Genomic DNA, 18137 nt, shown 5'->3' on the forward strand with positions numbered 1-18137 from the left:
CTCTCTCTCTCTCTCTCTCTCTCTATATATATATATATATATGTATATATATGAATATATATATGTATAGTGGTACACACACACATACAGTCTCTTCTATTATAATGTAAGTTGTTGAAAACATTGACGATTTTCCTTTTATCTTTGCATCCCTAGCATCTTACATAGTGCCTGGCATATTGTTGGTGCATAATAAATGCTTAATGACTCATTGATTGGCTTCTGCTCTTTCTCTTCACCTTTGGGCATTGCCATCTTGAGAAACCTCCAACCTGGGACCTTCCTCTCCTCATTGATAACTCCCTCTCCAGGACCACCATTTTAGGAAAGATGACAACCATGTTTCACTTTACTTATGCCTCAACTCTCTCTGGACTTCTTCCTCTCACCTGCCACCTCATCCTAACAGACATTTGCTTCCCTTGCCTTTCAATTTGTCTCAACATTTTGTCTTTCCCTGCTAGAATATAAACTTTCTATAGTTTACTTACATTTATAACTCCAAGGCTTAGCAGAGTTTCTGGCATGTAGCAAATGTTTAATAAAATCTGTATTGATAATGTCTTTAGTGCCCTACTGAGGAAAGAAATTTAAATTAAGAGGACCTGAATTAAATACTCCCTCTGCCAGTAATTACTGGCATGAATGTGGGCAGGTCACTTAACCCTTCCAGGATTCATTTTCCTCATTTTTGAAAGGAGAGGGTTGGTCTGATCAGTGTTTAAGGCTTCTCCCAGCTCTAAATCCAAGATGAAATGACACTATGATTTTAGTATGTTGTAAGACATACTGATGGGATAATATGAATTCACAATTAAGGCAAAAATTATTCTCCCTCTTCCTTCAGTCTTACATATTGAATGTAGCTGAGGAAGTCATTGAAAGTGTTCCTTTCCCCCCCACCCTTCATCTAGGCACTTCATCCAGAAGCTCTCCTGACCCTTTTCACCACCTAAGTGACCAGCTCTTCCCTGCCTTCACTGAGGTTGGAATGAGAGGGAACAGGAGAACTATGAAATATTGGATGTTAAGTTTGGGAGTTAAACTCTTTGGAAACTTTCAAAATTAGCAGATATCCTGGTCTTTCAGAGGTAATATAAGGGAAGGTAATAAGTGTCATGCCAGCCACTGTGTTAAGAATTTTTCAAATATTATCTCATTTAACCCTCCCAACAACAGTGGGAGATAGGTGCTGTTTTACAATTTAGGAAACTGAGGCAAGCAGATGTTAATTGACTTGTACAAAACCACACAACTAGTAAGTGTCTGAGGCTGGATTTTAACTAGGGTTTACCCTGACTCCAGGCCCAGTGCTCTATGCAGTATACCACTAAGCTACCTTCTTTAAGTAAAACCAGGAAAAAAAAATGGACTAAATGATTTCTTCAGATTTCTTTCAGAATCCTAATGGCCCTGAGTTCTTTACAACAGGGGAAGCATTTAAAGAAAAGAACAGGAACTCATATAAGTGGGTGAGTCATTGTGGTAGAAATGTCTTGTGTCCTTTTTTTTTAATCTAATCAATTTCAATCCATCCTCCCCATCACTGAGGCTTTCAATATTAATGTCATCTTCCAATGTCATCTATCATATTAAAACCCATAAATCTCATTGGTTGATAAATCTTGTCATTTTACCTTCACATCTCTTATATGCTGCCTCCCATCTCCACTAATACAAAGACCACACTTGAGCAGTCCTTGATCACCTCTCACCTAGATTATTCCAGTAACCTTCTGGTCTCTCTGCCCCAAGTCTCTCCCTACTGCAATCCAGAACACTCCATCTCTGGACAGTGTGCCTTTTCACTGTCCCCCATTCCTGGAATATTCTCCCTTTTCACCTCTACCTATTGGTTTCCTGGTTTCCTTCAAGACAGCTCAAATCCCATCTCTTCAACATAAGGCCTTTCCCTATCCCCCTCCTCCTGCCCCCACCCATTGCTAATGCACTCCCTCTGGGATTACAGCCCATTTATATTGTATATATCTTGTACATACAGAGTTGTTTATATGTTGTTTCCTCCATTAGAATGTGAGCTCTTTGAGGGCAGGGACCATATTTTTGCTTTTCTTTATGTTCCCAGAACTTATCACAGTTGTTTGGTTATCCAGTCATGTTGATTGGACTATAGTACACCAATACTATCCCTAGAGTTTTCTTGGCAAAGAAACTGGAGTGGTTTTCCATTTTCTTCCCCAGTGGATTAAGGCAAACAAAATTAAGTGACTTGCCCAGGGCCAGTAAGTGTCTGATGTTAAATTTGAACTACAGTCTTTCTAACTCTAGGCCCAGTGCTCTATACACTGAGTCACCTAGCTGCCTTTACCTGTAACACAGTAAGTTCTTGACTGACTTTCATTCTGAGTAGGTCAGACTTACTTCTCTGTTTCTGTTTATGGCATTACCAAACTTCCAGTTACCCATGTTGGAAACCATGAACTCATTCGTGACTATTCCTTATCTCTCAACCTTCATATACAATCATTTGACAGATCAGGTCAACCCTATCTCCACAATATCTTTAGCATGAATTCCTTTCTGTCCAGTCATACAGCCTCTTTTCCAGTCAGGCCTCACCATTAATCACATAAATTGGTTGCTCTACCTTCTGTCTCTTTTCTCTTTAATCTGTCCTCACACCTACCAAATTGATATTCCCAAAGCACAAATCTGACCATCCCATTCCCCAACTCAAAAAAATTTTCATTGGCTCCATGTTGCTTTTATGATAAAATATAAACTTATATTTTTCATTTAAAGCCCTTCAGAATCTGATTTATATCCACTTGTTCAGTTTTATGCTATATTATTCTCCTTCCTTTACTTCCCAACTCAGTGACCAGTCCTCCATGTCTAGAATCTTCCTTCCTTCCTTCCTTCCTCTCCCCTGTCTTTTAGAATCCCTAATTTCTTTTGAAGTTTAGCTTGTGTTATCTCCTACATGAAGTCCTTCCTGATCTCAATTATTATTTCTTTCTTCCTCTAAAAATCAGTTTGTATTAATTGCATATATTTTATAGTTGTGTACCCAGTGTATCCCTAGAGAAAAGTATAAGCTTTTTGAGAACACAGATTTTTTTAAGTTTTGTTTTGTTTTATCATTCTATCACCAGCATGGTGTCTTGAACATAATATGTGCTTTCAAAAGTTTATTAAATTTGTTATAGTACATTAGTGATTCTGCTTGAAAAGATATTTATTGAGCACATACTTTCTTCTCAGAATAGTACTAGGTACTATACATGGGAAGTAATGAAATATGAGCAACACATGTAAACATTCAACAACAGAATATTCAGTCAGTAAAAATATATTAAATGCCTAAGGTGTGCAGAGCACTGTGCTAAGTACTAGAGGAAGCACACAGTTTAAATAAGGAACTTTCTCTGCCCTTGGGGAGCTTACATTCTATTGAGGGGATAAGAATAGATATGGAGATGGGATTGTGACCCAGTCTTTCTTTTTTTTCAAATTTTTAAACATTTTTATTTAAAGTTTTGAGTTCCAAATTCTATCTCTTGCTTCCTCTGCATCCCCTCCCCCATCCCTGGGATGGTAAACAATCAGATATAGGTTATACAAGTGCAATTATGTATAACATTTTCATACGGTCATTTTGTACAAGAAGACTCTAATAAAGAAAAAAATGAAAGAAAGTGAAAATAGCATGCTTCAGTCTGTATTCAAACAATATCAGTTTTTTCTCTGGAGGCAGATAGTAAGCTTCATCATTAGTCTTTTGAGACTATCTTGGATCATTGTATCGCTTGAGAATAACTAAGTCATTCACAGTTCTTCATTGAACAATATTGCTGTTACTGTGTACAATGTTCTGATTTTGTTTATTTCACTATGCATCAGTTCATGTAAATCTTTCCAGGTTTTTCTGAAGTTATCCTGTTTGTCATTTCTTATAGCACAATAATATTCCATTACAATCATATACCATAGCTTGTTTAGCCATTCTCCAGTTGATGGACATCCCTTTGTTTTCCAGTTCTCAACCACCACATAAAGAACTGCTATAAATATTTTTGTACAAATAGGTCCTTTTCCTTTTTTTTTTTTTGGATGTCCAAAGACATCCCAAAGGATATCCCAAATCTGTATCCCAAAAGATATAGACTTAGCAGTACTATTACTGGATCAAAAGGTATGCACAATTTTACAGCTCTTTGGGCATACTTCCAAATTGCTTTATAGAATGATTGGTTCAGTTTACAACTCCACCAACAATGCATTAGTGGGACCCAGTCTTTCTGATCACATGTAAAATACCCTTGCTTCTCCCTTACAAAGCATTTCTTATCTGTCCAAGTAAAAATCTGGGCAAGATGGGTGTATCCCTTGAATGGATAACCATTAAACAAGCAATGCTGTTAAACCAGAATGAGCATTTTCTCAAAAGGGTGTCTCTATTGATTATAGACCAAGATTTGTTGTCCCTCATTGCAATTACATGTAGTTAAACAATTATATCAGGCTAATATCATGATTTTTATATGTGTGTACATGATTATATATGAAGTAGACAAGAATTAGAGAAAGTCTAGGGAATAATAAGATTTACCAGTTCCTCAGATTTAACTATACAAGATGGGAAGAGAAACATAAAACAATGCAAAGTACCTATTACATCTCTACCCCAAAATTTACTTTTTACATCATTGTGAACCACCAGTTTTACATTTTTCTCATTTAAAAATAGTTTTTCATTGAGACAAATTCAGCGACATCTTGTAGAGAAAGTATGCCATAGCACTTTGTTCTCCCAGGGCCTGAATAGTATGCATATGAAGAAATCAAATCCACAATGTAAATTTACATCAAGAAATAATGCATCCTCCCCTAAGAAGGCACCATGATGCAATGGGTAGAGTGCTAGACTTTGAGTCAGAAAGGCTTGGTTTTAAATTCCACCTCAGGCACCTACCAGTGGTATGACCCCAGACAAGTTATTTAAACTCTTCAGGCCTCAGTTTCCTCATCTATAAAAAGAGAGGGTTGCCCTCGCCTCTGAGGTTTTTGACAGCTCTAAATCTGTTATCCAAGATCCTCTTTGTATTTGTCATCCAGTCCTGGCAGTGGCTCTGACTCTTGATGGTGATGCCAGGAGAGGGAAAGCTCTAGACATTTTTAAAAACTGGAAGAGCTTTGTATTCAGGCTGGTGGATGGATGGTGGGTCTCATGTGATGTCCAACCTAAGCACGGAGGGCTTTGTAACCCACATGGCCACAAGGTGACAAATTGCGCAGGATGGCAGCCTAAAGGGACTATGTTGTGTGTCAGTGGAGTCAATGAAAAATCTAATTAGAGTGTCAAAATCACTGGTCCTTGAATTAAATATTAGAGTGTACTACTGCTGCTTGTTGGCTCATTTGTTTTCATGTGAAGATCTATAATTTCATTGGTCTAGGGTAGATATTAGCAAACTTTTTCTGTAAATGGGTAGATAGTAAATATTTTAGTCTTTATGGGATAAGAGGGAATACTGAGGATATTATATAGCTATTTACATAATAAAAGAGAAAACAAATTTCCATATATTTTAATTGACAAAATTCAAAATGTAATAATAATCATTGAGTTCAATTTTTTTGCAATATAAGTCTATTAAGAAGAAGAATCAAATTTTTATATTTTTATTCACTTTAAACTTAAATATAAAACAAGAAAAGAAATTAAAAAAGATTATTGCCATGCACATAACAGACTATAAGAGAGGATTCAATATAAAACAATAAATTTCCATTTCAAGGAAACCTATATAATAAATACTAATCATTGTTTTCAAGGCTTCCCAGCTTTTCTTTGCTTCCTTGTAGCTTTTCTTTTGTTCTCTGCTGGGCACTTTTTAGTTTATTTTTCCCTCTCCCCTCCCCAGTCTAAAGAATGCTACAATTAAATGTATGTGTATACATATATACATATATGTGTATACACACACATATACACATACATATATATGCATGTACATAGATCTCTATAAAATGCACACATATACACTGATACACGTATATGTAAGACCATACTATGCATATTTCTACTTGTCATCTCTTTCCCTGAAGGTGGTTAGCATTTTCCTTCATAAGTTCAAGTCTTTCCATGTTTTCCTAAATCAACCAGCTCATCATCTTCCACACCACAGCAATATTCCAACACAATCACATCCTAGCTGAGAAATTGTCTATGAAAGTTTTTTTCCTCAATTTTCTGCATTCCCTCTATTTCTGGCTACACTAGCTTTATTCTTACAAGAAAAGTTTAATTTAAAATAATTGAAATTATCCATTTTACACCTCAACAATGTTCTCACCTTATAATATAGTTTAAGGTCAGATACTATTTCCTTTATATCTTTTCCCCCCTGGTTTCCTCGAAATTCTGACTTTTTGTCCTTCCAAATGAACTTTGTTATTATTTTTTCCTAACTCAGTAAGATAATTTTTTTTCAGTAATTTAATTGGAATGACATTGAATAAATAGATTAGTTAGGTAAAATTATATTTTTTATTATTATATTGGCTTTACCTACCCATGAACAATAAATATTACTCCAATTACCTAGATCGGACCTTATTTGTATAAAAAATGTTTTATGTTTGTGTTCATATAGTTCCTGTGTTCATCTTGGCAAGTATACTCTCAGGTATTTTATACTGTCTAATAATTTTAAATGGTCTAAAACAATATTAAATAATATTGCTAACACATTGTGTAGTTTCCCTATTTTTCTCTTTTGATTAAATCTGTTTTAGCTTTAACTTTGTCTGAGATCATGATTAACACTCCTGCTTTTTTTTTTACATACTCCTGTCCTTCATTTTATCTTTGTGTGTATCTCTCATTTTTATAGTGTTTCCTAAAAGCAACATATTGCTGAATTCAAAATTTTAATCTGCTATCCATTTCCGTTTTATGGGTAAATTCATCACATTCACATTCTAAGCTATAATTACTTGTTGTGCTTTTTCTCCTTTTCTATTTTTCCTCACTATTCTTCTCATCCTATTTACCTTATCCCTCCTCATTTTCTGCTTTATCTCTACCCACTACGTTGCCTTCCTATTCCTTACCCTACCCACCCCTCCAAGAGTACCATCCTTATCCTCTCTCCTACCCTATCTCCTTGCCCCTTTATTTCCTTCTGAATTTAGAACACACACACACACACACACACACACACACACACACACACACACATATGTATATATGTTGTTCCCTCTTTAAACCATTCCTGATGAGAGTAAGGTTCCAGCACTCCCCGCCCTCCCCCCCAGTAGCTTCTTCTGTATTAATTCTTCCTTTTATGCCTCATTTGTATGAGATAATTACTCCTTTTTATCTCTCCCTAGACAGTTTTTTAAAAGAATCATCCCATCATACATAGCTCAGCCCAAACCTTTCTTTCAAATTACCCAAATAATGATGACAGTCATAAGAGTACTGATAAGTTCTTCTCATATAAAAAATAAAGAATTTGACCTTATAGAGTCCCTTATAATTGGTCTTTACTGTTTACCTTATATTTCTCCTGGACGTTCTGCATCGAACTTTTCCTTAAGTTCTACTATTTTTGTCATAAATATCTGAAAGTCTTTCAGTTTGTTAAATTTCCTTTTTTTTTCATTTGGGATTCTACTTAACTTTGCTGAGAAAGTCACCCTTGGATGTAACCTCAGCTTTTTTGCTCTATGAAATATAGTATTCCAAGACCTACAGTCCTTTAATGTAATAGCTAGTAGGTCTTGTTTAATCCTTGTTGTAGCTCCATGATATTTAAATTGTTTTTTTCTTGGTGCTTGCAATATTTTTTCCTTAACTTGGGAGCTTTGAAACTTGGCTATGATATTCCTGTAAGTTTTCCTCCTGGGATGTCTTTCAGGTGATCAGAGAATTTTTTCCTTTTCTGCTTGGCCTTCTTGTTCTAGAACTTCATAGCAATTTTCCTTGATAATTTCTTACAATAATATATCAAGATTCTTTTTTATTTTAATTTTCAGGTAGTCCAACTACTCTTATATTATTTTTCCTCAATCTGTTCTCCAGATCAGTTGTTTTTCCTATGAGATGTTTCATATTCTCTTTTTTTTTCATTCTTTTTATTTTGTTTTATTATTTCTTGGTTTCACAGAATATCATTAGCTTCTCCTTACCCAACTCTAGTTTTCAAGGAATTATTTTCCTCCTTAAGTTTTTGATTCTCTATTTCAAGTTGGTTGACTTTCTTTTTATAATTTTCTTGATTTTCTTGGATTACTCTCATTTTTTTCCTAATTTTTCATTGATCTCTCTTATATCACTTTTAAAGTCCTTTTCAAGTTCTTCCAAGAACTCTTTTTATGGTTGGGACCATTTGCTGTTTCTCATTGAAAAAGAAGAGTCTTTTTTTTTTTAGCTCCATCATATTCCTCTGAATATGAACCCAGATCCACTCTATCTCTATAGTATCTGTCTATGGTTGGGTTCCTTCTCCTTGGTTACTCTTTTTTATTTTTATTTTATTTTATTTTATTGTTAGCAGCTTTTAGTATAATCTAATTCTAGTCTTGAGGTATGGGGAATGATGCCCCAAGCCTCAGGTCCTTCTAACTGTTATTTTATGAGGTCTGTCCCAGGGCCAAATCTTGGGCTCTCCTCTCCACCTCTAAGTCAAGCCTAGAGCCCTCAGCCACGCTGTCCTGCAAATGATCTTGCTCCCAGCTGTCCCTTGGGTGGCTGCAGACTACAGCAGTCCTTTCTGCCCTGGAGCTGAAACCAGGGCTCTCCTGCAAGGGCCACAGCTAGCAGGGTCCCCACCCCCCTGCTAGTGCATTCACCAAACATGTGCTACCTCCCTTTCCCCACAGCGGAGGGGAAAACACAGCTGTGCTTGGTGTCTCTCTACGGTGGAAGGTCCTTCAATCTTTTTCTGCTCAATCTTCAACCCCCACACTGTTCTTGAAGTGAATGTTACTGAGGCTGAGGCTGTCCCCCAACCCAGATGTCCCCAGGGCTCACTTATTGAATCCGAAGACTCAGATTGGAGGTCTTTGTACTTCACTCAAGCCAAACCTCTGCCCCTGGAGGTTGGGTTCTTTTCTAGGGTCTTCTCAAGTTGTCTTAGAAGGACAACTGCTTTCCCTTGGTTTTTGTTTATTTCTGCTGCTCCTGAGGTGATGAGCTGTATTTTTTTTTGGAGGAAATTTGGAGAGCTGAAAGTTTTCTGACCTACTCTTCCATCTTCCCAGAATCCTCTCTCCAAGCTAATTTTTTTTCAGGTGGATAACATTTCACTTAATTAAGGTTCAAAGTTAGTGTTGTCTTATCCAAATTATTTGCAAATGTTCATCTATTAATAGTGACCTGCAATGAGATTTTTTTCATATTTCATCTTTGAAAATGTCTCTTCACACAAATCAATATTACCAAATACTGATACCAGTCTATGAGTATATAATTTTAGTTGATCCAAAAGGTTAATAGTGATAAACAAGTTTATTTCCTCTGGACACATTTCTTCAGCTGCTGCAATCAAACAAGGCTTAATTAACTCACCATCAGTGAATGTCTTTCCTTTCACGGCCAACAAATGAACCACTCAGAAACCTGCTTTGGCTGCAGCTTTATTTTCATTTTTGTTCTTATTTTTGTCAAGAAATTCTGCTGTGATGAGATATTCCATTTTAAATTTTCTAATTTTTCTGATGTTGCTGTCCTGTGAGTTAGGAATAGTGTGATGAGTGTTTACTCTGTTAATAGCAACTTATTCTTTTAGCACAGCTATAGTGTTATTGCAGAATAAAGCATTTCTTTGCCATCTAATTCGATAAGAAAATATGCCTTAAAAACATGATATTTGAAGTCTACTTTTCCTTTCTTCTTTTGACGTGATGGATATCCAGTGGTAATAAAGAATAAATAAAATGTCAAGGTGCAATGTGATACATGTGGCACTCAAAATTCTGTTGAGTTATAGCTCTGTCACTATGATATGTAGCATGCCTAGCAGCAGTGCAAAGCACTGAGAAGACCGTACACAGAAGGTCTCTTTTAACTACTCAGCTCTGCCTTTATAGAGTAAAAGCTTCCACAGACAATATGTAAATAAATGTGGCTATGTTCCAATAAAACTTTACTGATAGATGTTGAAATTTGAATTTCATATGATTTTCATGTGCCATGAAATATCTTGACATAGGGAATGCCCAATAAGGAAACTCTTCTAACCAAGACAAATCAACAACTCTTTTACATTCAAATAGTCTTCCAGAGTTGATTGGATCACCGAGAGAATTATTACTGTGAGTATTAGCTCATGGACCCATAGCCAGTATTTGTCAAAGTCAAGACTCGAGCCTGGTTTTCCCTGTTACTGAGATCAGCCCTTTAACATTATACCACACTGCTTCTCAACATGCTACTAAACAGTGTAGATAGATAATTACACCATTTCTGATCTGTGTCTTGTAAGTTATTACTTTAGCTTTTGGTGTTCAACAAAGAAAATTCCAGTGGTAGCCCTTGATCTCACTGAATTTTCTAATAATAAGCAATAACAATGAGGCACAGCATGGCATTGTGGGTAATAGATTGGCTTTAGAATCAGGAAAAATGAATTAATTTCAACTTTTGACATGTACAGGCTAGGTGATTCAGGACAAGTAATTTTCTCTGCCTCAATTTCCTTATCTATAAAACAGAGTTGTAAGGATACAAAAATGAAATAATATATGCAAAGCAGTTTGTAAAACTTGGTATTTACATGTTAGGCAATATTTCTTAACCTCTCTGGCCTCCAGGCAATTCGATAAGACTATAAGTTACAAATGAGTTGCCAATAGGCATTGGTGTTTCCTCTTCAAGGAGTTACATGTGCTGATAAAATCAGAAGATCAGAGCAAAATCAAATCATAAAAAAAATCCGAATAAATAACTCATCAAGCTTTGCAGTTACCCAAACATTTCTCTATTCTTTATCTCAATTAATTTTCTTAGAAATGATGTGAGGCTGATAGAGTCACTTCAGTAGCTAAAATTATTCCCCATTACCCATTCTTTGCCTCCTGGATCTTCCTCTGAGACAAAAAGCACCCAGGATCTTCTCATATTACTGCATGCTCAGAAGGCAGATACACTCAGAGAGATACACTCTAGGACAAACCAATCAAATTTTAAAAAGCTCAAAGAGAGGAAGGTAGAAAATCAGTGAAATTCACATGCATTGTACGGGTTTTCTAAAGGCTTTATTCCTACTGTCATCCATCTGACCCAGTGACCACCATCCCTATCTATTCTTCTAAAGCAAACTTTCCCTTTTTTTTTTCTTTCCACAACTTAACAAGTAGGACAGGCCTAGGAATAGTTTTAGTAGGCAGATTGCCTTTGGCACACCCTCTTCACTCCTTTTCCTAGCACCCTTCTCCCCACACAGATACACTTTGCTTCCAGGTAGGTGCCAAATAATCCCCAATGGTTTAAAGTGTCATCCCTCCCAGAAGTATTTGTGACTTGGGGGTGGGAGGACATATGACAACTATCTACAAATAGCTGTAATGTGGCAGATGGATTAGACTCATTCCACATAGGTTCATGTCCTTTCATTCCTCTCTAAGGAGTATAATTTTTGGTCTATAAATCATTTAAGTCAAATTTACTGAAGCCTCTAATAAAAACTGTGTGCATGGATACACACATATATACATATATTCACACACATACATATATAAACACATATACATATATGTATATGTAATTATATGATGTGCCATATGTGCTATGTTGCATTATATTATATTAATATTATACATGCATAACAGTTAATGTTTATATAGCACTTTAATGTTTACAAAAGCACTTTATATATGTTATCTCATTTGGTCTTCATAACAGATGAGGACACTGGGCCAGAGATCAAATAACTTGTCCTGGATCGCACAGTCATAGTAAGTTTCTAAGGCAAGATTCAAACTCAGATTTTCCTGACTCTAAGTCTAGGGCTCTATCCATTACATAACCTACCTGTCTAAATTGTCATTATTAACGTCAATATGAATGGCCACCAAGGTGGCACAGTGGGTAGAGTGCTGGGCCTGGACTCAGGAGACTTCTCTTAAAATTCAGCCTCAGACACCAGGTGTGTGAACCTGGGCAAGTCACTTAACCCTGTTTGCCTCAGTTTCCCTATCTGTAAAATGAAATGGAGAAGGAAATAGCCCCAGAATCTGAAGGAGTCATGAAGAGACTGAAAAGACTAAACAACAATATATTGATATAGGAAAGCTCTATTTTAAAATTCAATTAATTTTACTTAATCTAACATTGAAGTAGTTATTCCAGCAGCCAAAGTTCCACTTAGTTTTCAATAGAAGTAAAAGTTATGGAATCTTTCATACTAATGTTTAATAAAAAGATAAATACTAATGTGACTGAGGCAGAAGAGGCCAAGTCTTTTATTCAAGCAGAACTTGGAAGACAGATATTTTTGGAAAAGTTCTTAGAAGTTTTCTTACATCAGGAGATTGCTGAAGCCAACCTCAATCAGATGGACCAATTGTTAAATTTTCCATGTGAGCATTCACACCTTGGAAATTGGCAAATGCTAAAACAAACAAACAAACAAAAACAAAAGGGCTGCTTTTTTATTTTATTAATTGCAATGGACCAAATATTAATAAAGCAGATAAAACTTTAAAAGTGTCCTTCATAGAGAGGGTTATTAAATATTTACCAGCATATACCACCCATCACACATGCCCTCATTTTGCATTTGAAGAAGTTATGACCCATAAAGGTTACTCAAATTGCCCTGCAATGTACAAAGGTAATAGCACAGCTAGGATTAGGATCTAGGTTTCCCAATCTTGAGTCCGGTACCCTTGCAACACTTCATCTGTTCCCTTATCATTATCCAATTTCCTAGCATGAACCCACTATACAAATAGGTAGAGTAGAATTTTGCTGTGTTGTATAATTTGGAGAGAATAAGAATTCTACCCTCCTCAAGTGGTTCTCTTAATGTCCTGTGGCCAACATATGAGATTCCAACATTAGAGGTTCATTCATTTGGGTTGAAATGAGGCTAACTTATAATAGCTTAATTGTTTTGTTCCACCTTCCTAACAATGGTTAGCTGAGAGCAGAATGGAGGCCAGACCCAGGTGGTGAAATGTGGCCATGGACAGCCGGGAAAAATTTGGTTAACTGAGCACCCTATAAGGAGAGGAAGGAAAAAGAGAAGAAAGGCATGGAAGGTGGGATGGTTGAGACAAGACAATCTTGCCATGTTCAAAATTTTGCCTTTGATTTTATGATTCTCTATAAATTAATTTTTGACTAATTCAGTGTAAATTGGATAGGGAATGAGGCTGACTGTTCAAAGAGACCATCAAACTTAAAGAAAATGTCAGTATAGAGTAATTAAATCCCACTTGCATTCATAGATCAAAGGATTATAGTTTTGGAAACAGAAGGGACCCAAAAGGTTGTTTAGTGCATCCCCTTCATTTTTATAAATTAGAAAGCTAAGACCCAGAGAAATTGAATGACCTGTCAAAGTCACAAAGGGAGTAGATGGCAGAGTCAGAATTTGTCAGAGACCCAGGATATCTGATGCCAAATTCAACACTCCTCAAGCACTTTCTTGGTCTCTTTCTTCCTAAAACAGGTGAAAAAAGCCTTTCTGAATCATTTGGATGTCCACAAAGTTTGAATCTTTTTTATGGCTTTTAATATCCTTTAAAGATGAAATCAGATTTTTGCCAAAGAAAAGCAAGCTCAAATCTCCAAAAGCTTGGTGTTCCACTCTTAACTGAAAAACCATATGGTATGAATTCAAAACTTGGAAAAGCATATTTGTCTCTCTCTCCACTCCTCCTTGCTAGCTAAAAGCTTAACAGCTTATTGAAAACAAAGCAGTCAGGAGCAGTGGTTTGGACAGCTCTCTTCAGGTCCCTTTACAAAAAATATGATGCTATTTCTGATCTCATTCCTATAGAGTCCTTTTCTAAAATGAAATTTTTACTCAAGGACACCTTTTTTCTAAGAGTAATGAAAAGCAATGACTTCTGAAATACTTTAAGTAGGAGCAGGGTGATAGGTTTCAGTTCAGGGTTGGCTGTGGATGAATGTCTCCTAAGACTTCAGGGCTTCAGTGGGGGAAAAACTTCATGATGATTTGAAAGATGAAAATAGCAGTTAACATACATAAACAAGCATTCAAGGCAATGTAACACAGTGAGAAAATGTCAGATTTAGAGTCAGAGGACTTGGGTTTAATTCCCAGAAAATCACTTAACCTCACTGAGCCTCAGTTTCCTCACCTGTAAAATCAGAGTGTTAGACTTTGATGATATCTGAAGTCCTTTCTAGTTTTAAATTTGCAGTCTGGCAGCTAGATGGTGTAGTACATTGGTTTATTGCTGTTCAGTCATTTTTGAGTCGCATCCAATTCTTTAGGACCCCATTTGGAGTTTTCTTGGCAAAGATACTGGAATGGTTTGCTGTTTCCTTCTCCAGCTCATGTTAAGAGATGAGGAAACTGAGGCAAACAGAGAAGAACAACTTGCCTAAGGTCACCCAAGTAAGTCTCTGAGGCCAGATTAGAACTCAGGAAGTTGAGTCAGGAAGGCACTCTATCCACTGCACCAGCAACTGCCTACAATGATGTCAAACTCAGATAGAAACAAGGGCCACTGAGCCCTAGATAAGGATCCCTGATGGCATATTGACTTGGAAAACCACATATTAACATTAGCTATGTTCTATTGTATTTTTATTTATTTTAAAAGTATTTTCCAATTACATTATAATCTGGTTGTGGTGTCACTAGGAGTGTTGATGGAATGAGGTCCACAGGCAGTCTATTTGACATCTCTGGTGTAGTGGATCAAGCACTGGACTTGGAGTCAAAAAGCTCCTCGTGTGAATCACGCTTCTGAAGTTTACTAGCTATGTGACCTTGAGAAAATGACTAATCTCTCCTTGTCTCAGTTTGTAAGGGCATAATAATAGCACCTATCTCACAGGATCAAATTAAATAATATATGTAAAGTATTTTGAAAACTTTGCTATAGAAATGCTATTATGATGATGATGAAGAAGAAGAAGAAGAAGAAGAAGAAGAAGAAGAAGAAGGAGAAATAGAAGATGAAGATGATGGTTTCCCAAAGCAGTGCTTTACCCCCATGATTCAAGATCAGGTTCTCTGAAGTAAAGAAATAACAATCTTGATAATCAATTGTTAATTTCTTGATACTCCCAATTGGTAGTTCCTCCTCCCAATCACAGTTTTTTTTGTGTGTGTATATCATATATCTACTTTTCTGTGATTATGTTGTATCCCCCTCACTGAATGTAAGTTCTTTGAGGGCAGGGGCTATCTCACCCAATGCCTGCTTCTTAATAAATGCTTGCTTGATTAATTGCTTAATTGTTTAAAGCTTATCATCAGTAATTATTTCCCTTCTCTTCTCTCTCTCTCATTCTGTGTGTGCATGTCTCTGTTTCTATTCCTCTGCCTCTGTCCCTCTCTCTCTGTCTCTATCTCTCTGTGTATCTCTGTCCCTCTGTCTTTCTGTCTCTCTGTCTCTATGTCTGTCTTGGTCTTTCTGTCTCTCCTCCTCCTCCTCCTCCTCCTCCTCCTCCTCCTCCTCCTCCTCATATACAACTACACTTCCCCAATCCCCCCTAAAAAAAAATCAGTTGAAGTTGAAAAGTCTAGTCAAGATGGTTATTTGGAATATTGTACTTTACCAACCCTTCAGCCCCACCAGTTTATTATTGTTGCTCTTAATTAAATCCCATTACTATCCTTGGCCCCCCCCAAAGGGTCTGGGGAAATAGCTACTATTCTTTTTCTTTTTTTAGGCAATTGGGGTTAAGTGACTTGCCTAGGGTCACACACCTAGTAAGTGTCAAGTGTTTGGTCTGAGGCTGGATTTGAACTCAGGTCCTCCTGACTTCAGGGCTGGTGCTCTATCCACTGCGCCACCTAGCTGCCCTGGAAATAGCTCCTTTTCAAAGAAGAGAATCAGCAATTTCGCTCTGATTGTTGATGACCTGGAAGCTTGAGAAGGGCTGTCTTCGATCTGTCCTTTTTCACAATGATGACTATGCTTCCCATATTCCTAGCTATGCCATTTATTATTCAATGGTGGCTCTTCAACAGACCCTTTTTTTCCTAGTACATCTTTGAGTTTCCCCTTTCTTTCTTTTCTTGATCTCTAATTCTAAAGTGCCTGAATTGCCCTTTGCAGATCCTTTCAAGCTGATGAATTTAACAAGTGTTTTTCAGGGACATAACCTATTAAGAGAAAGACAGAAATGATACTAATAATTGTCTCCAATGGTTAGTTCAGGTCTGGAAAAAAAAAGTCAGTCTGAGATAAGAGAGCAAAAATAGTTCCAGACAGACTGTTGAGTGGGAAGGGGAAGGAAGTGTACATAATAAGTGGCATAATGGTTCCTTCCCTTATAAAGGAACCCACATGGGGACATTTTCTGGCTGCCATGGAATCTGCCTGGGCACCCGAATTGTAAACATTTACAAGTGAACTTGCAGGGCATGGACTTCCAAGAATCCTGCTTACTGTTGGGAAATGGTGGATCCCATCTGCCTCTGTCTTAACTGGCAGCTCTTGTAAGACGTGGAACATGATAGCTCTGTTCTAATTATGATGATCCTCTGGCAAAAAGTTTTTGGGCGCCGTTCAATCTAATCAAATCCAATCTTACATTAGAGTAGCCAGAACTCAGAGTATAACATCTGGGATAATAGTTACTTGTCAATCAGTATTAATGACAGACCTCTGTTGTGTCAGAAACTGTCCACACATAATCGAGAAAATTCAAAGAACCTGCAGTAGATATTATAAGAGAATACAGAAAACGTGTAAACATGGGCAAGTCACTTAATCTCTCTGATTCTCACTTTCCTGACCTGTAAAATAGGGATGATAAGGCCTGTACTACCCATTTCACAGGGCTGTTGTGAGGATCAAATGAAATAATCTGTGTATAGTGCTTTGCAACCTTGAAAACACTTTATAAAAGCCAGCTATTATTGACATTATCCCATTCTTATCCTACATAAAAGTCACTAGAATAGTCCCAATCTTCTCAGTTTAGAAAGCCCCAGAAATTAGGGAGGGAGACATACACAGGAAAAGTTGAAGGAGTAATTTGGGTTTATTTTATTTTGCAAAAATAAATAAATAAATAAAAATGCATCTACACAATAAAATTGTCTCATAGTAAGTTATTTAACATTGAAATTTTATATATTTGTAGTGAGAAACTACCCATTTGATAGTTCACAGTTAAAAATAGATTCCCCAAATCCCTCATCTCTGCAAAGCCCACTGAACCACACACTATCTTGAGGAAGCACATTTAAAACCCCAGGAATGACCATAAATTAATCGAGGGATTAATATGTATATGATGTACCCTTGATCCTCCCAAACACACATAAAATCATGAAGGTTTCAACCTTCAGAAGTTCATTGTTGTTTTTAAGCCCCCCCCCTTTTTTTTAACCAAACCTTCTGGTATGACATAAGTTAAAGTAGAAAAAAATGCTATTATAAAATTCTCTGAGAATTATTTGCTCCATAGTTTAACTGGATGTCAGTAGAATCACCAGGATAAACATCCTATCTTAAAAACTGGATGTCTTCAGTTACTGTAAACAAGACAATGGAGATTTTGGAGAAGCTGAGCCTTCTCTGCCTGTGATTATCAGGTCTGGAGAACATGAAGATGATCTGAGTCATTCTATTATTATTATGAAACATTAAGAAAGATAGTTCCCTTCCACTTTCCCTCTCACAAACCCATTCTCTTTCTCACTTAGCCTCCACCATTCTCCCCACCCCAGCGCTCCACCATCACTAGGGTATGGCACAGAGAATATAAGAGGGTGGTCAAGCCAGGAGGGACTTGCCAAACTAGAAAGTCAGACCAGAGCCTTGCTAAGCATCAAGCCCAATTGCCAACTGGATGGAGTTGGAGTTGCCCAAAAGGTATGATTGATATCTGCTAGATAGATATAGTTATATCATATATACAACTATATGTGGATAGATAAATAGATAGATAGATAGATAGATAGATAGATAGATAGATAGATAGATAGATAGATAGATAGATAGAT

This window comes from Vombatus ursinus, unplaced genomic scaffold (assembly GCF_900497805.2).
Source record: "Vombatus ursinus unplaced genomic scaffold, bare-nosed wombat genome assembly UNPS02009132.1, whole genome shotgun sequence".
Classification (NCBI taxonomy): Eukaryota; Metazoa; Chordata; class Mammalia; order Diprotodontia; family Vombatidae; genus Vombatus; species Vombatus ursinus.